Source organism: Apodemus sylvaticus, chromosome 23 (assembly GCF_947179515.1).
Source record: "Apodemus sylvaticus chromosome 23, mApoSyl1.1, whole genome shotgun sequence".
Taxonomy (NCBI): Eukaryota; Metazoa; Chordata; class Mammalia; order Rodentia; family Muridae; genus Apodemus; species Apodemus sylvaticus.
Window position 1 is genome coordinate 37392871 of NC_067494.1, and position 23887 is coordinate 37416757.

Sequence of the window (23887 nt, forward strand, 5' to 3'; positions counted from 1 at the left end):
CTGGGACTGGAGTTGCAGGTGGTTGTAAGCAGCCATATAGGTGCTGGGAATAGAGCCCAGGTCCTCTACAAGAGCAGCCACTACCCTCAACCACTGAGCCATCCTTCCAGTCCCTTGAGTTATGTTTATTGACGCTACTAAAGAATAATACTGCTCATCGCCGTGCACTGAGCCTCTGCTGGGCTGGGGTCTTTGCAACTCATTTTCTTTTCCTAACAACCCTGTGAGAATGGGTGAGAGAGTGCCCCTCACAGGTGAGCTCAGAGTGCACCTCCTCAGGTCACACAGCTGGCTTGAGCAGAGTCAAGGACAGCAACACTCTCCCCCCCCCCCCCCCCCCCCCCCGTCCTGACGCCATGCTCTGTCCCTAACATCCGCTCTACCGGATTTGGATCAAAGTGTCTCGAATATGACACCATGACGGAACTTACTCGATTGTCCTATTTCCTTTAAATCTTTTAAAAGATTACAGTTGCGTCTTTTAAGGCTTTGTCTTACTTGCGTGCGTGCCTGTGCATCAAGTGTGTGCATCAAGTGTGTGCAGTGCCTGCAGAGGCCCAAGGGAGGCACTAGAGCTCCGGGAACTGGCTACAGGTAGTCGTGAGCAGCCGTGTGGCTACTGATAATGCAACCCGGGTCCCCTCTGCAAGACAGTCGGCACTCCGAACCGAACCGTGGGGCCGGCTCTCCAGGCCTGTGAATTATCTTATTATTCTGCTGATGGTGACATCAGCGATAGGAGTTTTTCTTCATAGTCACTAATTGTAAGTTTATATGCCTGTCAGTTTTGTGTTTTGGTCTGCAAGTGGGTTTGCTTTGTTTTCAGCTTTGAAAATACCTGGTGTGTGGGGGTGTGGGGGTGGGTGTGTGGGTGGGTGTGCGCGCACTGGGCATAGGCATTCCATGAGACATATTGGGATTGCTTCTCTCTTTCATTCTTGTGGAGGCCGGGCCTCTCTGTGTCTCTACCACAGTGCTACTCTAGATGGGCTGGCCAGGAGCTGTCCAGTCTCCACCTCCCGTCTCACTGTGGTAGTGCCGGGATTGCAAATGAGCTTGCCCGTCATCCCCAGCCTGCAAACAGACACTTTATATCTTGCTAGTTAAAATACTGTACACTTCAACCCCTCCTGAGACGCATAGGTCGTTTCCCAACTTTCTCATATACCTCAGCCTAAGATGAGTGGATTCGTGTTAACAGCCTGCGGAAAGGTGCAGAATCCTACCTGCGTCTGAGTTCTGTATTCATCTGCTGATCACGTATATAGCAATAAGAATAGCAGTCCGTCTCTTCTGGCAGGTTCCTAGCGACAGGGACTTGGGAAGGGTGGCCGTGTGGTGTTCTCACTTAAGGTCAGGGAAGTCTGACAAACTTGCGGAGTGTGATGTTTTGCTCCTTTCTAAGGGTGGCCAGTGGGTTCCTTCAGAGCAGGACAGTTTTCAGCTTCCCTGAGGCTGGCAGCTAAGGGCTTGGCTTAGTTTCGTTGCAGAGATTGTAGTGAGGAGACTGTTAAGCTTCGTCGTTCTCAGGCTGGCCTCGGTGCGCAGGCTCAGCTCTGCCCAGATGGCATCTCTCAGCCAGCATCCCACCTCCCAAGAGCCCCATGCATTCTGCTTTCTAAGGACCAAGACCCTGTCTTTGCCATCCTGTGCCATCCTTTGAGCTGCACTTGACAGCTGTGTGTGACAGTTGGGGCATTGCTTCCAAAGTCTGGCATTTGGGTCTCAGAAGCCAATTTAAAAATAAACCACATCTTTAAAAAACTTCAATGGAAGAAGACATTTATACTCCGAGTCTTTTAAGTGAGGAATCAAGCAAAATGAACCGTGGCAGGGGCCTGCCTGTGCTATAAGTCTTTGGTAACATTTTGATGGTGGGTTTGGGATCCAAGAATGTGCAAACACTAGGCCCTGGCATAAGTTCAAAGAATAACGTGAAATAGCTATACATGTCTGTGCCAGTTAGGGTTGCACTGCTGTGAAGAGACACCATGACCATGTCAGCTCTTAGAAAGGAAAACACTTAATAGAGCCTGGCTTACAGTTCGGAGGTCTGGTCCCTTGTCATCATGGCTGGAAGCATGTAGCATGTAGATACACATGGTGTTGGAGAAGGAGCTGAGAGTTCTACGCCAGGTTGGCAGGCATGACACTGGGCCTGGCTGGAGCTTCCAAAACCCCAAAGTCCCCCCACCCCACCCCCAGGGACACATCTGACTAGACCATACCTACTTCAGTAAGGCCACACCTCCAATACTGCCACTCTCTGTGAGCGTACGGGGACCACCTTCGTTCAAACCACCACAGTCTCAGTTACGCAAATTGTGAGGACTAGTTTTAAAAAATTAACTTACACATTTGATCTCATCGTTACAGAAGTCATGCGAGTCCAATAGGCAGTTACGCCAACAATAATAGCCTAGAACCAAGATGATGAGGGCGTGGCTGAGGGAGCACAGCGCTGCGATATATTCTTTTCGTCTCTGTGGCTGAAACCGTTGTTAGAGGAGTGTGGGCTTGATGCTCTGCTGGTTCAGTTCCTTCCGCCAGTGGTTTTAGATTCCTCACCAGTGAGGAACTATGTGGTTGACATTTCTCTAGTTTACTTAGTGATTTCATGCACTAATTTCTACCCGTTCATCTATTATCTATTAACTCCCCATGCAGTCATCCATCCATCCATCCATCCATCCATCCATCCATCCATCCATCCAATCTATCCATCTTATCTATCTGTCTGTGTATCTATCTATCTATCTACCTATCTATCTATTCATCTATCTTATCCTCTGTCTGTCTCTCTCTCTCTCTCTCTCTCTCTATCTATCTATTCATCTATCTTATCCACTGTCTATCTATCTATCTATCTAATCCACTGTCTGTCTGTCTATCATCTGTCTATTCATCTATCTTATCTACTATATATCTATTCATCTATCTTCTATCTATCATCTATCTATCATTTATCTTATCTTATCTTATCTTATCTATCTATCTATCTATCTATCTATCTCATGTATATGAGGGCTCTGCCTGTGTGTACATCTGTGTACCCCATGTTTGCCTGGTGCCCATGGAGACCAGAAGAGAGTGCCAAATCCCCTGGAACTGGAGTTACAGATGGTTGTCAGCTGCTTTGTGGGTGCTGGGAACCGAACCCAGGTCCTCTGGAAGGACAGCCAGTGCTCTTCGCTATCGAGCCAACTGCCCAGTGCCCAGAATGCCAGACCAGGACTGTCTGAGAATATGCTGAATTGAAATCAAGGGGTTGGGCTACTTATGCCCCTTAACATTTCCACAGAGAGGTGGAAGATCCCCTCCCATCTCATCCTATTGGTAATGGCCCTGGAACAGGAAAGTTTAAATTCTAAAGTATGTCTGGCAACACTTAGAAAAATTAGCAAAGTCGGTTATAAAATATATATTGTAAAATGCTCGTGTTGTCTGACCTGCTGCTGCGCGAATGTGAGGCAGGCCCGTGGAGGCTGCTGATGTGCCCGTGTGAAGGTACCACAGGCCCACTTCCTGCGTGTTGTACACTCGTGTATCAGAATCACTCATACAGCTTCTCCCATTCTGTTTTCCCCCAAACAAATACACGATAGTATTCACTAGGCAGTTTATACAGAGTAATACGGACTAATTCCTCCAGGCCCAGAGCTTCTATTAGTAAACATACTGTCTTAACTGCATGGAGACTTACTTCTGGGCACTACCATCACCTGCTCCACCAGCTAGCTAACTGTCCTGTAGATTTTCCTCCTGTGTCCAGCGATGCAGTAACAGAGCTGAGATGAGTCTGTCCTGGTAAAGTTCTCTCATTCCAGTATGATAGTGTTTCCAATGAGGAGGAAACACCCATCTTTTATCACTGAAATGTGTATGAAAACGAATAAGAATTTTGAGATGTAATGGGTTTTCTAGAATTCTCCTGCAGTAAGAGTTACACCTATAGGGGAGAGAAATGATTTAAGAATAAGCTGTAAGGGGGGGCATGTGCCTCGGAGAGCATGCCCTACTCGGTTTTGTGTTTCGTTTCTTTGAGACAGGATCATGTAGCCCAGGCTGCCTTCTAACTGGAAGTATAGGTTAGGATGATTTTGAGTTTCTGATCTTCTGCCCCTGCCTTACGAATGCTAGAATCACGGGTATCAGCTACCATGCCTGGCCTGGCCTGGCGCGGCCTGGTTTGCATGGTGTTGGGAATTGAAACCCAGACTTCATGCATTCTAAGCAAACTCTACAGAAGTGAGCTACACCCCCAGTCCCTGACCAATGTTTTCATCTTTCTTTTTTTTTAATAGAAGAAAAAATGTGTTTTTAATAGAAAAAAAAGAAAGTGTTTTGTTTTCCTTTTTTTCTCTCCATTTTAAAAATGCTAATTAACCAGTAAACAGAATAAATTCCATTATAAAATATAATGTATAATTAATACACAGATAGATAGATAGATAGATAGATAGATAGATAGATAGATAGATAGATGGTTTTTTGCTTTTGGGGGTTTTTTGTTTGTTTTTCTATTTATCTTGAAGATTCTAACTTGGGACTCTTGCCCAGTAAATGAGAGAGGGTAATTGTATGGGGGAAATACTCTTGAAGTTGTATTCTCTAATGATCTTTTTCTCACCAACATATTGTGGTGAGATCCTGTGGAGGGACCCTTAGCATTTGATATTCTTCTGTATTTAGCATCTGTACAAAGTCTGAAATAGATAGAACAAGCCACCACTACTATATACATATATATATATGTGTGTGTATATATAAAATTTTATTTTATTTTATTTTATTTTGAGACAAGTTTCTCTGTGTTCTATAACACACTATATAGACTAGGCTGGCTCCAAACTCAGAGATCCGCCAGCCTCTGCCTTCTGGGCTCTGGGATTAAAGGGCTGCACCACCAGGCCCAGCTGGGATTTGCATTCCAAGGGCAGTTGTAGTTCTGAAAATTTGTGCTGGCCGCTCCATTTCTCTACATTGTACCTGCCATTTCATGTTCGCTGTAGGCAAGTGACCTGTTTCTTTCTGCATTAGGAGTTGTGCGAGCATGCATGCTTGCGTGCATGTATCCGCGCGCATGCGCACTTGCCCAAGTGGGAGACTGTGGAGCCAGTGGTTAACTCTGTGGTGTTTTTCTCACTGCTCAACCTCACTTTCCTTTTTTTGAGGCATGGCCTCTCACTGTCGCTGCTCACAGTTTTGAGTAGGCTGGTGGGACTGTAAGTCTCTGGGATCTCGCCTGTCTCCCCACCTCAGCACTAGGGATAGGGATCCGTGGGCCACTGTGCCAGATTTTTAATGGATGCCGGGGACCCAGACTCAGGTTCTCATGCTTGCATAACCAGCCCCCCTTACCCCGCTGAGCCATCTTCCCAGCCCCCACGCTAATTTTCATGACTGGACTTTAGTCCTGAACTCAGATGGGGATCCCTGTGCCACCCTGGAGCCTGCCCCTCCCCCCCTTTTTGATTGGTTGGTTGGTTGATTGACAGGGAGCTGCCTTTTCTAATTTGAGGAACCCAGGGAGTGTGTGGCTGTTGCTTCGCTCTGTGGCGCCTGTGAACGCTTCGTACAGAGCCTTTTCTCCCTCAGCACCAACTGTTCTTCCGCATCGTGTTCTGCTTAATTGTCTCCATCATTTGGAGACACTGACTTTCTCCCGACATAATTAAGCACGTTGATTTTTGTTGTTGGGTTGAAAACAGTAGCAAGCCCGTTTTACCTGAAACTCAGAGCGAAGGTCGTTTGACAGAACCATGGCTTCCAATTCGAAGGCATCATCTGCCACACCGCTATCTTGAGGATTCTGGAACTATGCCATTGTCCTGAGTCTGGCTTCCCTCTGCCCAAGCAACCAGGCCAGAGCAGAGTGTCCCTCGAGGGACTGTTGGTGGTGGCAGCAGACAGTGCACATCAAATCCTAGCATGGTGTCACTAGAACTGGCGACAGCTCTCTCATTTAGACATTGGTCTGAAGGGCCAGGTACATGGTGAGCATAGCCTCCCTCTAGGCCCTTCCTCAGTGCGTTCCTGTGACTGTCCACAGCCCTTGCCCACACACAAACAGTCCTTGACTTGAGAGAGTCCAGTGTCACAGTGTCTGCCTGTAGACATGAGAGTTTTTGTCTCCTGTGGTAGAGCCTTGGATAATCCAGGAGAGATGAATTGGGTGATAGGGAAATAAATGTTTACTTTATCTACTGAAGGAAAGGCCTTGGTTCTGCTTTGGAAGAGGAAGGACACCCTAGCTAGTTTTCTTGACAAGGTCTCTCTGCCCTTTCTCTCACTAGTCTGTAAGTCTTTAGCCCATGCAGATCTTTATTTACAGAGAGCTAGACACAAGATTTAAGTAGATTTGCCATTTTTCATTTCTCCAGCCTGTGGGTGTGTGTGTTGTATATCCCTCTGAGGAACAAGCGGAAGGCATTGTGTGCATGCCAGTCTGGAGGACTCTGGAAAAATAAAAATGGAAGTGAGTCTGTTGTATCCCGACCTGTTTCCAGTGGTCAGTGTCTGACATCGGGAAGCCAACTGTTAATTACAGTCTGTGTTCTTGTGTTTAGCACTGAGGACACTTATAAAACCACATTATTCTGGAGGGTTCTATACACTTCCTGTATTCCCCCCAGGAAATACTATTTAAGATGACCATTCTTCATTTTCTCAGATGAAAATGATCATCACTTCTAAGAACCCTTTACATCCTGTTAAAGTTTAGGTTGTCTGCGCTTATGAGCCTGCCAGTGAACACCTGGTAATGTACCCTTCACTTTACCAGAAAACTCAACTGGCCATCTAAGGGAAAACTCTGGCCAGGCTGCACGTGTTTATGTTTGGGGTGGGAGGTCTTTCATCCGTGTGTGTGTGTCTTGCATGTCACCAGGCTAGCAGAGTGACAGACCAAAGGGCGTGTGGCGAGGACTGGCAACCCGAGAGAATAACAGAGAAGGGCTAGCATCTCCTCCACATGGATTGGAGGGAAGAACAGTAATTTAGACATTCTAAGCATGCCACAGAACAACGACAAGTACCCACTTGGGGTGTGCATGGGGCAGTGTGGTTCTCCCTGACCTCGTGGATGATGCCTGTAGGTATGTATGGTGGTGAATAAGACACACCGACACACCAAGACCAGCTATACTGAATCTGATTCGTCAAGGCTTATATAGTTTGGGGGAGGGGGAACTGTGAAATGCCTCATTAGCATAGGAAACCCAGGTGTTAGCTGAACTGGGTTCTTATCCAGAGAAAGGAAGTTGATCCTGATCTCTGTGGCCTTCCTCTGGTAAAGGTGTGTATAGGGGTTTTGCCTTCCCCAGACAAGGTCTGAGAAGGAGAAGCCCTGCTAATGAAGGGAGTCTTCTGTTATGCACAGAAGGCTGTCCAAACTCTCGTAGACTTTGACCTTAATTAGCAGTTTCCTCATGGGGAAGAGGGTGTGGATGTTTTGTGGCAATGCATCTTTAGCTTTGGAGGAAAGAGCCGTTCTGCCTGTGTCCCAATTAACAGCATTTATTGTGAATCCTCACACCAAGGTAGCACCATATCTTCCCCTCTCTCCCAACCGCCAGAGGCTAGGAGGGAGCCTCCTTCCGTATCAGATACCATATCGCATTTTGGGTTCAAAGGTAGGATGGAGCACAAAGAACTTTGAAAGTTGGGTGTATCCGTTACTTTCCCCTTTGCTGTGAGTCCACCGTGGCGGGGAACTCACTGTGGCGGGAGTTTGAGGCAGCTGATCACATCGCAACAGGACCCAAGCCCAGAGAACGGCTCCGTGCATTGTTAAGGCTAGCCCAATCATGATAGAGGCTGGTCTCCTAGGCCACCATCAGACTGGCTGTCAAGACCCGGCCTTCCACCTGCCTTACGTCACTAATACGTCTCTCTGGGGCTTATTTCTCCCATACTGAACACTTTAACATCTCACAAAAACAGGAAGAGAAGGAAACTGTTTATTACAGATTACGTGGGCTATAACAGCCAGTTCCTACCACCGGTGTGCAGGCTCCTCAAGTTGTGGGTCTAACCAGGGTTCTCAACTAATGGCCAATGCTCTGTCTCATCAAAAGAGTGTTGTGGCAGTTGAATTTAAGAGCGTTCTACCAGGTCAACCGGAGGTAGTTGTGGAATAGTCTTCCTTGGGCAGACAGGTCCGGCACACCAACCATGGAACTCAAGCATTAAAATGTAGACATTTAGTTCTCAAGTCACCGAAACCCACGTCTCCAAACCTGAGTTTTAAAAAGAGGCAAAAAGGATGTAATGTCCACTCTGTCCCCATGACTGACCCCCAACTTCAACACAGGCAAACCCCACAGAAATCCCCATGGTTCCGGACCGCCCGAACCTTGCTCTGCCCAGCAACAGTTTCATAGCTCAGAGCCATGCACATAGACCACTGACAGTCCCAGAGTGTGGTGACCAGCTCTCTGCCTCTGCCTCCCGTCCAGTGCTCCCATAGCTCTGTGGTAACGTGTGACGGCCTGTGTAAGGGCTTGCCAGGAAGCCAGACCAGCATGTGCCTGTGAGCCTCAGTTTCTCTGTCTCACCTCTCCTGTAGTGTTCCATTAATAGCAGGTTCTCGAATACCTATATACTGCTAACTCTCTGCGGGGGAAGTTCGTAGAACTGCCTGCCAGCCTTCGGGCAGTGCTTTGATTTCAGTGCCCTGGTTGGCCTGTCCAGGATGCTCTCTGGTTTTGTAGCTTTGGCTGCTGCTTGATTCGCATGTCTACAAAGCTTACAGGTGATTTTCTATAAGCCAAAAAAAACTTAGGGTGTGGTGGGATGGGTCTAAGTATCAGACTTTGAACCGCTTTTTCCAGTTTCAAGTGAAATCAATACCTGACTCTACATTTTCCGGATTTTTATTCATTGTCCGACTCTGAAGAATGAACATGGGTTGGCCGTCAGTTCAGCTCCGGCCTCATTCAGTTACTCCTGCACTTAACAAATAGTCTAGTGACCTGACATTTCCAGGTGCTAGAAAAAGAAAGAGGACGTTGGTGGCAGATATCAGGGAGGCGTAGAAACTGTGGGCGCTTCTCTGTGCGCCACCATCGTCTGCAGAGAGCATCCTGCCCCGAAGCTTGACCAGTAGGGATGCTCTCGGTAGACTGCAGACTGTAGGGAAGGGATGCTCTCGGTAGACTGCAGACTGTAGGGAAGGGATGCTCTCAGTAGACTGCAGACTGTAGGGAAGGGATGCTCTCGGTAGACTGCAGACTGTAGGGAAGGGATGCTCTCGGTAGACTGCAGACTGTAGGGAAGGGATGCTCTCGGTAGACTGCAGACTGTAGGGAAGGGATGCTCTTGGTAGACTGCAGACTGTAGGGAAGGGATGCTCTCGGTAGACTGCAGACTGTAGGGAAGGATGCTCTCAGTAGACTGCAGACTGTAGGGAAGGGATGCTCTCGGTAGACTGCAGACTGTAGGGAAGGGATGCTCTCGGTAGACTGCAGACTGTAGGGAAGGGATGCTCTCGGTAGACTGCAGACTGTAGGGAAGGGATTGCACAGGGGGCTGGCTGTGAGGGGAGGGAGAAAGCTAAACAGACCTCTTGGAGCAGGGTTTTGAGCATTTATAGGCAGAAGACAAGGGACTGCAGACTGCAGAAGGAATTGTTGCATACATCGTGATAGTGGTTTTAAATGTCTTCTAAAATATTATTGGTGATGGTGGAGTGTGTGTGTACACACATGTGCACATGTGATTGTCATATCTCAGCTTTACATTTTTCTAAAGTTCTGGGACCAGACTCTGGCCTCCACGCCCTGTTCAGCAGACACCTTCACCTGCATAGCTATCGCTCCGCCTGTCTTTAAATATTTTAATGACATTATCTATTAGGCTATGAAAGATTAAAAGCATTTTTACCCCTTAATGATTCTGGAGTCAGACTCCTCTTTGGAAAGGCAAACAGAACATTTTTTAAACGCATTGGTTATTAACCCTGGACACGGAAGATTCACAAAAGGCAGAAATAACGACGGTGTTTCGCATAACCGAAGCTCGGGAAACGTGGTCTCCTTCCACAAATCTTGAAATAAATGTTTTCTGGAACATTCATTGGAAGACAGCTTGCTGGCACCAAACTGGCAGTCTGTGATGGGAACTCGAAACTGCTAACAGACGCAGCCTCCAGAGTTTAAAACGTGGAAGTGTTTCAGGCAGCTGCCAAGCCATTGATCTCCAGAACTTTCTAAAGTAGAAAATTTACATTTAAATCTATTTCACTATTCTGCTCACACAAACTATTCCTCTTTGCTTGATATCCCAAATACAGGTCTGATTTCCAAGAAACTTACCATGACCAGAATTAAGCTGTTTTTATTGACTGGGTAGTTGGTCCAGAAACCATGAGGATCAAATGGCAGTGTTTTAAAAATAGAACTTCAGTATGTGTCCAGACTCTTGTTGAGTGACTGTAGGTGTGAAGGGAACTCTGAGCATACCTGTGCATGTTCCACGGTCCCTTAAAATTACCTTTTCAACGCCTGTGTGATATTTGTTCAGCATGTGTACCTGGTATATGTCATTATAGTATATTTAGGAAACTCTCCAAATATGCACATTAGTTAAGTGATACATCTTCCGAGGCACAGGAGCCCAGGTCTGGCCACAGTTCTATAGGCATTCAGCACAATCGCTCCCACAAGGATCTGAATAGGCGAGACCTTTCTGACCTCACTCCGGGACACATTGGCCGGTCCATTCAAAACCCATGACTTATTAAAAATGGGAGTCACCACCAGCTCTGTGTTCTAGGTGGTGAGGATGTCTGTTAGATGAAGACTACGTCCATACAAGACCCCCCCACCCCCCACCCCACCCCCGCTCCAAACACGCATGTCCAACACAGTTCACCCTGCTAAGTTCACCTCTCTCCTATTTACCTAACAAAAATTCAACCAAGAAGCATCCCCGTTTTGTAAATCTTTGTAATTTTTCACAACACTTTTGCTAACTGTCGGAGCACTCTTTCTCCATCTCATCGTGGATACAGAAGCTGGCTGGAGGCTGTGTCTGAGCTGACAGCCTAGTTTTAAATCATGCAGAAATGCAGTGTAGGAAATTGTAGGATAGGGTGAAGGTGGACAAAGTTAAACCACCTGAAATCCCAAATCTGGACAGTTTTCTTTCCTAAAACTAGAGAATTCTGTTTGCCTGACACAAAACTAGTCAGTAGCAAGGTGTTTGTCAGAAGAGCGGACAGAATTCTTGGGCGCTGGCGTCTCCAGAACCTCCGATTTTTCTGGCTTTGCCTCCAAGCAGCTGCCCCTCCTCCAAGTCTCTGGGAAAATGTCAGCAGTCCAGGATGCTGAGAGGAAAGGCAGAAGAAGGAGTAAAGATGGCATCTTGTTGCCATGACGCTGTGTCTGGCTGGGCCCTCCTCCTGGCAATGTTTCTGGGCTCAGAGATGAAATGTAGCGCATGGAGTTTTCCTAGAGAGAGGCAGACATGCCGGTGATAAGGTCAGTAGAATAGCCCTGCTGGTAAAGAGCCGTGACTCATAATGGCAAGAAGGAAGGAGCGAGCGAGCGCACGCTCTCTAGGCGCTAAATCTAACATGAGCAGACGAGAGTTCACAATCCAAGATGGATGCCACAGAGTCACAGAGAGAGCTGCAGAGAGCCGTCCAGACAGCCGGCTTGAGAGCGGTGTCTGTACAAAGTTCTAGTGTAGTTTGGAACGGGGATGGGGGAGTGGGGACAGGTGTCTGGAGTCTTGAGCCAGACAGAGGCTCCAGTGTGAGCTTGAGGGGAGGCTGAACTGGAAGAAGGCAAAGGTACCGAGATGGACTTTGTGCTCAGCACTGTTCTGGTCTTGAAAAATGACACAAACTTCCAGATCAGCCTGTGGCTTTCTGCAAATCCGGAACAGGCAGGCAGGAAAGATTTTAATGTTTGACCTTTGAGCAGAGGGAAAGCTTCCTAGAAGGCTGAGCCAATGAATATATCATCATTGCTAACGAGATGCCCAAAAGAGTTTATCGAAGGATCGGTACGGTGGGCGCGGTGGCACACATCTGTAAGCCCAACGCAAGGTGGGGGCGGCAGGAGGATCTCGAATTCAGAGTCAGCCTTGGATAAACACTGTAAGAAGCTGTCTCAGACAAGAACTACGTCAGATTAGGGAAATGGCTCAATCAGTAAAGCGCTTCTTGTGCAGGCTTGAGGACTTGAGTTCTAACCTTAGAACTCTTGAGAAAAAAGTCACGTGCCCTGTCACACGTTTGTGATCCGTGCTGGGGAAGCAGAGACCTGCAGATCCCCAGAGCTCACTGACAGGCTAGCCTAGCCAAATCGGTGAGCGAGATGGGAAAGCCTGTTGCAAAAGTCAAGGTAGATGGTACCAGAGGGGTGACCACCAAAGCTGACTTCTGACGTCCAACCACGGTCACACACATATACCAATAATTCAATAAATAAACGATCGATTCACCAATTGTAAAAATGGTCCCAGCGGAACCATTGCTGTGTTACTAAGAACAGATTCCTTGCAGGAAGACGATTCTGCTTTTGAAAGGCCATTTCGCAGATAAAAGAGAAAGGTGCTCGGATACTGTCAATCCGTTTGTGGCAGTGATAGTGGGGAGGCCTGGAGGGTATCAATGTAACCAGCCTGGCCCACTCCACCCACCCAGAAACGGATCAGTGTCGGCCCAGGGGAGAGGGCCCTTCAGGCAGCCCTCAGTCCTGATCTCCACAGAGGCCTGGCCTGGTCATTGCCTTAGAGTGTCCAGTTGTTAGAACCCAGGACCTTGCCTGGCTTAGAGGGAGCAAGCCAAGCCCAAGAAGACTTGACCACAGCCTGACCTCCCTGAGGCACTGGGATAGGGTCAAAGGTGAACCATCTCTCCCTTCCACCTTGTGCCCTCAGGAAATCCTGAAGGCTCAAGCAGAATCCTGACCTCAGATCCGCCCTGTGTGACCTGTTTAGCATCTCCACTACCAGTGTGGATCAGATCCATATAGCAGCCCCTCAGGGAGGGACTTGATGGAGATAAAAGAGTCCCAAAGAGAGGTCCCTGGCTGAGGCTAGCAGGCCTGATTTGCATATCTCCTCTGCTGGCCACTGAAGGAGTAAAATGTGCAGAACTGGGCAAACCGAGCTGGGTTTTGTTTGCTTTCAAGTAGGCAGGTTAGGAGAGGCACCTGGCTCTATTTAAGATGTCAAGTTTTAAATTGTTGATTATAAACATAAAAGCCCTTCCATCGGCTCTTGGGTGCAAGCCAAAGGCAGGCACGCATCCCTAAGATAAAGGATGGCGAAGTCCCCGGCATTCATGGGCCGGTGCCTGTTTGTCCAGGACCGGTGACCACGTGTGTTCTCGTCCCTTTGAACAGGGGCTGGAGGGAGCTGCGGGAGCCATGGGAACTTCATTGCCAGCTTATTCCCAGGCACCTGCTGTCCCCGCGAAGCAGGCTGCACTGGTCAGCATGTGACCCCACCTTCTTACCCAAAGATGGGGTTGCTACGGGAGAGGAGGGGCCTCTCCTAGACCCCACGCTCTCTAAAGCACCCCTCCCCGGCTCAGCCCTTCAGTCCTGCCTGCTCTCAGTCATCTTCTGCCTTCCTCTCTGCATCAGTCATGAGCTCACAGTGACTGTGTACAAAGGAAAGAAGGGTACTGTTTATGACTGGGGATCAGTAACAAAAGATAAACACCCTGGCGTCACCCCCATTTCTGCAGGGGCCAACTTGCCAGGTAAATGCATGAACACACCCTGTAACGCTAGCTCAGCGTCCTTGGGGCACCCACCCCTCCACCCCTGGGTAGAGTGAGGGAGAAGACATAGGCTACCCAGTGATGCAAGCTTAACCAAGAAAGACTTTTTAGCGAAAGTATATCCCATGCAATATTTGGGATAAACTTATGCTAGCAGTGATTAACCATGAATTTCTAGTTGGTGGATTTGACGGCATTCCCTGGCCCCTACGGCAACTGGGCTTAGGGTTAGGAGTTTGAGCATTCTCTACAGCGTTCTTAAAAGGAAACTTTGCATCAGCCTTGTCCCCAGCAATTGTCCCTGCTGATTGGAACCAAGTCTCATCCAGAACCCCTCTCGGACTGATGGGGACACTGCTTAGGTCTTCTTTGTCTGCAGTCATTGTATGAAATAGATGGGGAGTGTAGACTTTATTGTTGTCCCTGAACTTAACAAATGGCTCAAGGCCCCTCCCAGCTATGGGCAGATTCACCTTGAGGTTGGACATGGGTTCCCTAAAATCTGAAATAGGGAAAGAGGATGGGGCGGGTGAGGGAATTTTTTTCTCTCCATTTACTTGAAGTCTGGGAAGTTTTATCGGGAAGAGGAAAAAATCCAAAAGGGATCTTTCTGAAGAGAGCTGGCTGAGTCAAAGCCACCTGCCTCCTGGGAAAACACTGGGATATGTGTGTGTTGTGAGCAGAGGCTCCATAGCAGTTACAGTGTATCAAGATAAGGGGAAGTGAATTCCACCTCAGGGCTGCTTAGTAGCTCCAGTGAAAGCTAACTGAAGACGCAGCCACATAGGTGAGCAGCGGGCAGGCGTCTGCACAGCTGACGGTCATTGTTGGATTGCCCGTCGTCTCTTAATTATAAAAATTGCCCATGCCGATTAAGAAGTACCAGAGATGTTAGTAGCCTGTGGCACAGTTGGGATAAACCAAAAATAGAGAATAAGTCAGAGGGATAATTACAAAGTTATTATTTTGAAATATGGGTGAGGATTTGATTTTTTTATTTTAAAGATTTATTTATATGACTACATTGTCTATCTTCAGACACACCAGAAGAGGGCATCAGATCCCATTACAGATGGTTGTGAGCCACCATGTGATGGCTGGGATTTGAACTCAGGACCTTTGGAAGAACAGTCAGTGCTCTTAACCACTGAGCCATCTCTCCAGCTTGATTATTTTTAAAAGAGACTCACATATAGCAAAGCTAAACTCTTGTCTCTGCGTCCCTTTCTCTCCTTCGAAACGAGCCAATAGAGTTGGTGTTGATTTGCATCCTTTGGTCCACACAAGCACCCACTGTCTATAGATGTGATCCTTAAAGAAGTGTCTGTGTTAGGTGTAATACAGACAAACCATTGGCAGGTGACTATCGCTCTTCCTGTCCCTGTGACCTCTGTAGCTGTGTCAGTCACTGCTAGGGATGGGACATTCCTCCCTGAGTCATCATCGCCCCAGGCACTGACTGCTTGAGTCCCCAATGGGTGTGTCTGTGTAAGTCCAGCTACCACACAGATTGCGGGTACGTTCCCCAAACCACCCTGTTAGGCATCCTAGGAAGAATTCCAAAGAGCGAGCTTTTTTGGAATAAAACGGGGATAAATCTAGCTTGTCACCATTCCAAAAGTTTTGACACCTTTGTTGGGGTAGTGAGGGTGGGGCAACTAGAAACCCTCAAGTTGACATCCTCAGCTGAGTTGCTTCTCTGGCAGCTCGGAGGAGCAGTTACTCGTGGGTGCCAAGAAGCCCTTTGTTGGTTCAGGCCTGTGCTATATCCTGGCAGAATATAGTTCCCCTCCCCCCACTCAATCTGTAATTTGAGCACTGGCCCCACCTGTGACTCATCACCCCTTGGAGTCCCATGTGGGGGGAATGAACACTCCCTTTTGAAATGTCACAGAAAAGTTTGGCTTCACCTGCTACCTGGGAGAAAGAAATCCACAGGCAAGTGTGTTCCCCGGGTGGGTCTCAGTGATGCTCCCCCACCCCCCCACCCCCGCCCCAGGTGTGGAGAAGAGCGCGGCCACCACCAGCTCACACAAAACAGCTCAGGTCGCCTCTGCCCCTCCTCCCTACTGGCTTAACAAGCAGGTCTAATAAAGGTTTACAAATCCCTCACTTATTTAAGGAAAAGGAGTACCTGTTTAAAACAGAACATCAGAAGAACAGCGAACGCTTTCTTTGAAATTACTAGAGAAGCCCCAGGGACGCTGGATGGCCGAGCCAGGTAGCAGGAGGGAGAAGTAACAGTTTCTTTTGAAGAGGTGAAAAAGGAAGAAACATTTTAACAAAGAGTTTACCATCTTGTTGTCCTGAGACCTGCTGGAATTTTGTTTTTCTCCTCTGTCCCGTCTCTAAGTCTCTAAGATAAGGTATTTAAGCCAAGAACACCCCACCCTGTCCTGAATTAGGATCCGGCTTCGCCTGCCGCCTAGCCCTGTCCCATGGCAGTGCTGGGTAAGGTGTCAGCCTTCCACGGAGTCCAGTTGAGTTCAGATGCAGAAGGCTGTGGTTACCGCTAAGTCTCCAGCTTGCTGTGACTGTTTCTTTCTCAGAACCCACCAAAGGGAAGGGAGGGGGCACCTAAAGAGGAACGGGAGTCATTCGATCACATTTTTCTCACCTCTTTGATCTCATTTATGGTGGAGCAGACTTTCCCGGCAGGCAATACACACTGTGACTTCAGCAAAGGCTTCCTCCCCAGGGAGACTTTGTCACACACACACACACACACACACACACACACACACCACTGAGTCTAATACTCCATAGTATTATTATCCCCCACACAAAGGACAGCAAGCACCTTGAACGAAAGACATTTGAGAAAATGTCCCCTTGAGTTCACAAGAAATGGAGACTTTCCGTGGATCTCTGGGGTTTCGTGACCGTGGACGGGTGTGGATGTTGAAGTACGGTATGGGCCTGAATGTGGAGGCCCAGAGTTAAGGGGTCACTCCTCTGGCCTCTTTTGGTGCTGTCTTTGCCTAGAACTCACCAAGTAGACCAGGCTGGCTGGCCAGGGAACACCAGAGAGCCAAGTGTCCTCACCATGCTCAGCGCTGACATGACAGGCATCTGCCACTGCGCCCCGCTCTTCCCACATGGGGTCCCATAACCCGGAAGTAGGTTATGAAGGAGCCTTAAAAAGAGAGAAGGGGGAGTTAGGGAGCGTGGCATGGCGGTGTAGGGGAAGGGGGTGCCCAGGCAGGCCCGTGCCCAAGCACCTCTTCCCCCTGAGGGACCACACACACACAGACATGGTATAGAATAGAGTTTATTCAGGGTAGAGAATAGGAGTTAATGGTATAGTGGAAGTAGAGAAAGGCAGAGAGGGAGAGAGTAGAGAGTAGGTAAGTGGAGGCTGGCCATGGCCACGTGGAGAGAGGAGGGAGGGGAAGAGAGCCCAAGAGGGGCAGAGAGGTGAGAGTGCCAAGAGGCAAGAGCGATGAGAGAGAGAGAGAGAGAGAGAGAGAGAGAGAGAGAGAGAGAGAGGAGGGGCAAGTAGCCCCTTTTATAGTGGGCCAGGTCTATGGGGCGGGGCATACCTGGCTGTGGCCAGGCACGTGTAGGGTGGAGCTTAGACAGAACACCAACCGGTTACACTTACGTCCAATCCCAATTTGAACAGCTTCACTGATACTGATCTTTCTGGTGTGCTCAGAACCCTAGACTGCATAATGTCGGACCAGAGGCTCTCAGAATTGGAAGCTGTGGGGCAAGAGGGTACAGGCTGTCCATGGGACCAGGCATGCCCACCTTCTACCCAAGCCGTGCAGCACACATCTAACACCACCTTGAATTCTCCCAACTTTAAGACCAGGCTCTAACTGCAAGCTGGTGCTTGGATACCGTGCATCGCTGCCTGTGACATTTACAGCCACAGCTCCTGACAGCTGCCTCATGGTGTGTCACCATGTATAATTTTGCCGGGGCTCAGATGAGGACAGTGTTGACGGCAGGGCGGGCGGGTGGGTGGCAGTAGACTGCGCAGCTGGCTGAGTCAGCCCTCTTGACTACCATCACTGTGCATCCCCCTGCCGTCACCCAAGCCATCCACATAGCTTTTCCTTATTTCCCGTTGCCAATCTATTTTATTGGGAGAACTATGCTATCATATAGTGGGATTTGCCATTTGAGATCTGGTAGTAGCCAAGATGTGCCCCTTCCCACAAGTCTGAAGTCCTTTGAGATGTGTTCAAGATCCTGGACGACTGGGTCGAATGTAGGTGTCCTGCCTGAGGGGGATTACCAGAGGTGTGTTCTAGAAGGTTCTATGCTATATCAGCTCCGAGAGAGGGATGTCTTCGTGGGAGACCTATGCAGCACACATCAGCTCCCACAAATACTGCAAAGAAATTCTCTTCCTTAATCCCCAGTCCTGGCCCAGGCTTCTGAGAAATTTGATTCTGGAAAATACCCAATTTTTTTTTAAAAAAGTCATATTCCCTTCTAATCTGTGCTTTTTTAGTTTGCTGGGAGCAAGTTCCCTGAGAATGCACTGTCCTGTACAAAGATAAGATCTATTAGTGATTCATTCTGCTAGACTAGGCCCAGAGTTCTTTGCGAGCCTGTTAAGATCGATTTTAAATTTTAAAATTTTTATCTATTAATATTTTGTGCGTGCGACGTTCATGTGTATGGATGTGAGTGCCCTCCTGCCATGTTGCGTTGAGATTGGAGGACACAGCTTGCAGGCAGGAGCGAGTTCACATCTCCCACCATCTGGGGCCCCGGGTATTGAACTTAGATCGGCAGGCTTGGCGGCAGGTGCCGTGACCCGCTGAGCCATCTCAACCAGTCTGTTAAGCTATTTGTAGGGGGGAATAAAAGCCTTGTGTCAGATTTCTCTGGCATCAGGGTTACACTGACAAACCACACAGAGACCCTGTAGCTGTGATGGCTGCCGCAGATGGCCGATGCCTTTGTGTTTTTTGTGTCGCTATGATCCTGACTGTTGGATTTGCTAGCTCCGCGCTGTGCCCCTTCTAAGATGTGAACTCCAGATCCTGTCAGTAACTCTGTGAACACAAAGATGAGATCCACCGTCCAGTCAGGCAGGGAAACGCTTACCAGTCAGCCTCTCTAAACACAGCAGTGGCTGCTTAAGGAAATTTTTTTTCTCTTAAATTTTACTCACCTACCTTCCCTACTGGTACTTTGAAAACAGCCTGTTCCCTCCTTTAAATGCTTTTGGGTAAGGAGAGAAAGCACAGAGACCCAATACAGAGATGAGTCTATAGGAGGGGCAGCCTGGTGTCTGTGGGTGCCCAGCCTAAGCCCCCCAGTTTCGCTGGTACCCAGAGATGGGGTTTCATAGAGCTATAGTGGCTGTTCCAGTCTTGATCGTCCCCAGGGTCCCTTTTCCCCTGGTCAGCTAAGGAAAGCGAGTGGCCTGTCCCTGAACCAAGATGTCAGTTCACCGTCACTAATCCCGTTTGCAAATGAGTTTCTGCAGCCATTAAAAAGCAATAGCATCTGTGCCCCGGGATTGGCTGCGTTGGCTCTGCGGCTAAACTGTGGCGACAGCTGGGGAAGCAGATGGAGTTTGCTTCTTGAAGACGGGATATATAGGAAACTCTGAAGCCTGAAGGACTGGATAACTGTTCACTTTTCAAAAGGCTCCTTTTTTCTGAGTGAGAGAGAGAGAGAGAGGGAGAGGGAGGGAGAGAGAGAGAGAGATGCAAAGAGATTGAATTAACAGTAGGATTTCTAAAATTGCTGGCTCCTTCCAGTACACTAAAGACTTCATTATTGCCTTGCTTTCCAGAGTATTCTTCATGTGTAAGAATGATGTGCCTACAGCTCTGTGCCTTTTAAAGTTAACTTTTAATGTCACTAGTATTTTTTTTTTAATTGATCGGTTCATTAAATTGAAGAACTATTGACTATTTTCACCCTGGCTTGGCAGAGAAGGGCACGTCCCACTTAAGTGATTATTTGAACCCGTGTTCCCCTATACAATGATTTCGATCTACTGTTGGAAACCCAAGTCAAGCTGCAGGCAGTGTCGCTCAGAGGCAGTGTGTCCCAGGCAAATGCGAGGTTCTGGGTTCGGTCCCCCATGCCAAGGGTGGTAGGTGGACATTGAAAGGAAGGGAGGGAGACAGACGTGAGGTTTTGAAGCAGTGCCTGGAGAAAGCATCATCTCCAGCTTCTGCAGGCCACATGCATTAATACTTAGCTTCTTCAGCTCCCGGCTTTGCCCAGCACACGGGACGATTCTGCTGCCTATGGGATGGAGGCAGTGTCCAGCAACAGTTAGCAGGTAGACGTCAGTCTTCCTGGATGACTAGCGTCACCAGCACCGGGTCCTGCCTTGGTCATTTATTGGGTGGCCACGGAACCCCAAGACCTAAGGAAAGTGAGTTCATACCCGGGGTTTGCTCTCGTAGGCCCTGAGGCCTGAACGCCCATCTTGCAGACCTAGTAGTCTGTTGTGTGGTAGCAAAACAGTGCCTCAGCCTGCTCTGTGTTCTCTCTGCCAGTATCTTCTCTCCCAACCTCCACCCCAGAGTTGAGAGCATCAGAATACAGAGCGGCCACACGCGTGTGGCTCTGCGGGGCTGTAGCTTTGTCTGAACGCCTGACGAAACTCTCTAGTCCTTTTGTGACCCTCAGCAGAGGCGAGCGATGTTTTGTCTTGTTTTTCCTTTAGCACGGGTGTATTTATAACAACCTGTGTGTGGCTGTTCCCTCCTTAGAGAAGAAAGATCCAGGGAGACCCTGTAGCACTGGGAGGTGGGAGAGGAGAAGACTTGGTTTGGGGACGGAGACAGGGCGTGGTATCCTGTTGTCCATACAGTCAGTTTGTTGTCCAGGTCCTGAGCTAGGTGAGGCTGCTTCTGAGGAGGTTACGTGGGAGGAGACCTGGGGGCTTGGGGCTGGGCACCATTAGCCTCTGAGGAAAGTTTTACAGCAGAGGCAGTTACTCAGTGGGGTGCTGGACGACGGAGATCTCCCAAGGGAGGAAAAGGAAGTGGATCTACAGATCCACTCAGGGCCTCGGCCCTGAGGCCCACTCCATGGCTCTCCTGGCTGGCCTCTTGTCCACAGGGCTGCTTGGGAACTTGGCTGGCAGAAGGAAGAATGGCCGGCGCTCTTAACAGTCCCCTCTTGGAGGGACGCTTCCCACATGACCTTTCTCTGGATGCTCACAGGCACCAGGGAGTCCACCCAGAGACTGTACATCATAAATTAATAATAATAAATAAATAAATAAGCAAGCAAGCAAGCAAGCAAAGCCAGCATACTTGCCGGGGTGTCTGGCTCCACAGTACATGCCCGGCTTCCCTGCCACCTGTCTGCGGATAAGCTAGCTGGGGTGGGGGGCGCTCTGGCAGGCCCTGAATGCCCACCCCAGCTTCCTCCTAGTAGCACACAATATTACACAGTCTTTATGGAAGCCACTCAATCCATTATAGGCCATGACGTTTATTTAGACAATGCTTAATGGCTTAACTTTGGGGGATTTATAATATTTGAGTGTTTTTTTAATTTAAATGAATAAGAGGCATTGAGGGACAAGAATTCAAGGGGTCACATAGTCTCTCAATGTCGTGTGACCTGGGACAGTTGAGCTCTCCGGTTTCTGTGGGTTAAAATGATTCCTGAGGTCTGTGCTGATTCGAGTTATTTTCTAGTGTAGATTTAGGGGGCTGTTTGGGGCTTAGTGACTACTCTTGAGTAACTGTAGTGCCAAACCCTCACCGTCAGGCAGACAGTGTGAGTGTGACCTCGGCTGAACAGAGGAGCCCTGGGCGTTTCTTAGCATAGAATAAACTTACTCGCTAGGCTATGGGTGCCTTTGATATTGTAATTATCCTTATACTTGGTCTTCAGAAAGATAGGACTTCTTATTCCCATCCTGTGGGATGAAGCTCTGTGCATTCTAAAGTAGGTTTTTAACTATTGAACAACAAAACAGAGAAAATCACCAGAACTCATCTGCACGGCCTGGCAATCCCCGTTCTGCGCCAGCCGTCGTGAGCCCATATGGACTGACCAAACACATCAGCTGGCCGGGGCAGATGGGGGCCTGGCATCTCTGAATAACTCTGTCACGTGCCGGCACAGGCTGGCAGGGCCTCCCGTCTGAGCAGCTTTGGAACACAACACGTCCATACCAAGTGTACACACATCACCGTCTTACGTGGTCCTCTGGTGGCTAATCCAGGATCTTCGGTACTAAGACCGTTTTTTTTTTTTGTTTTTTGTTTTTTTCTTTCCTCCTGGCTTCTTACTGTCACGCCTTCATCTTTGGCTTGGCGTAAAGCAGAGGATAGAGGCAGTCTGGGTTTTGCTGGCTAGCAGCAGCTCTGGTGAGGGATGCATGTACTGGGAGGGAAGGAGTTACAAAGAGGTCAAAGTGTCTCTGTGGGCTCTGTCTCCTCACATCATCCCCCCGCCCCCGACCTCTCTCATCATGGCTGTAATGTAGACATGACTCTGAGGTTATACACAGTTACAGCCTGCCAACAGGGCCATCCGTTAGGGTGGAAAAACCAACCAGACCACAGGATCCTCCCCATAATCCATGGGCGAAACACTTGTGTTTCTCCATGCCCTTGGTCGCTCCGGAGTCATGTCCCTAAGGTGGGGCACATCTTTGAGGGGTTCTTCCTCTTCTGCCTGGTGGCTTTGATCTGAGGGCCTGACCACGTAGCCACTGTCCCTACCTCTGGACGTGTGTAGTAAAGAAGGGCACAGTAGGCATGGGAGCATCTGAGCCTCCCTGTGGCCCTCAGCACCCATGAATCATGGCACCTGGTGGTTGTGCCACTTCCTGCACAGTCGGAGGAATGGAGCTTGATAGGAAAGGCCCAGAATTAAAGGGCCAGACATGCTTAGCCCGAGATCCAGTCCATAACACCGCTGAGGTGTGTCCCCTTGTCTCGGTTATTTGACGTCAGGGAACCTGTTCGCTCCTCTGATAGGAGGGGGGTCCTGACTACATCTCCCTCCAGGTCTGTTTAGGTAGGCACTGAAGACCCCTTAGCATCCATACTCCGCACATCTCTCTCCACTAGCCAGAAGGACAGTAGCTGCGCGTGCCCAAGTGCCACACAGAGGCAAACGCATTGCCAATGGTGGCTCCATCAAGGAAAGGCAGTTCTAAAACACTGTGCTATCCACGTATCACCGTCGCTGGCACCTCCCCTCCAACCTGCTCCCTCTTAGATTTGTTTCAAAGCAAAGGTCATGCATGCCCTTTGTACCTGTGTTCCTGAGTTCTGGTCCACCATCTTTATTTACTGTGAAATTATGGGGGGTGTCTTGGTGAGTCGTGAGCCACCCTGGTAACATGATGGTGGGAGAATTTCTTCACAGAATCTCATCGTGAGCCAAGCTATGAATGGCATGGGAAGACAGTGATGCGTTGAATCCCCACAGCTGTGGCTTTCTGAAGCAGCCAGGGTTTCCTGGTTTGGGACAGTTGTTTTGTTTTTGTTTTGTTTTCTTGTTTGCTAGAGACAGTATTACTCGTAGCCCAGACTCACCTCAAATTCTCAGCCCTCCTGTCTCAGCCTCCTGGGTGAGGGATTACAGATATGTGTCAGCACACCCTGGAGAGTGTCCTTCTTTGTGACCCGGCTTCAGGCAGGGCTGCTTCTGTCGGACTGGATACTCACGGGCCTGCAGAGATTCTGTGTGGCCCATGGCACACACAGATGGGGCACACACTAGAGGACTCTGAAGCTGTACGAATAAAGCATCACAGCTCTGAGCTGTGGCTCAGCCTTCCTCTGTGGGATGCTGGGCAGGGTGTGTCTGACATCCCGTTTCTTTGTGCAGATCTGTCTTTCCGAGTATTCTTTAGAAAGCCAGTAATCTACTAGCGCTAACCCTGTTGGCAGAGGCATGCAGAAGAGATGGGGACGGGGTAGTGATCTTGCCAGAATTCAGTGCTAAGAAGAGAGAACTGGTCTGGAAAGGAGAACGCTTGGTTGCCACCCCAGTCCAAGGCTCAGTTTACCTAATGCTCAGCCAGCCTCCAGTGCAATCCTGACTTGGCTGCCTCTAGGGGAAGCTGGGTTCCCCGTTGTAAGTGCCAGCATGGGAGCTGCTGGCTTCAGAAAGCAGGCACTAGGCCATAAAAGCTGTTGGCCCACCATCTCCATGCCTCTCGTTCCTTGCATTTTATTTAATTTT

The 23887-nt window shown here is 48.9% G+C and overlaps 1 protein-coding gene across 3 annotated transcripts in view; it reads left to right on the plus strand.

Annotated features, from left to right (window-relative positions):
• Window positions 1-23887, plus strand: part of Scaf8 (SR-related CTD associated factor 8) — a 210505-nt gene that overhangs the window by 119578 nt on the left and 67040 nt on the right. The window lies entirely within an intron of this gene.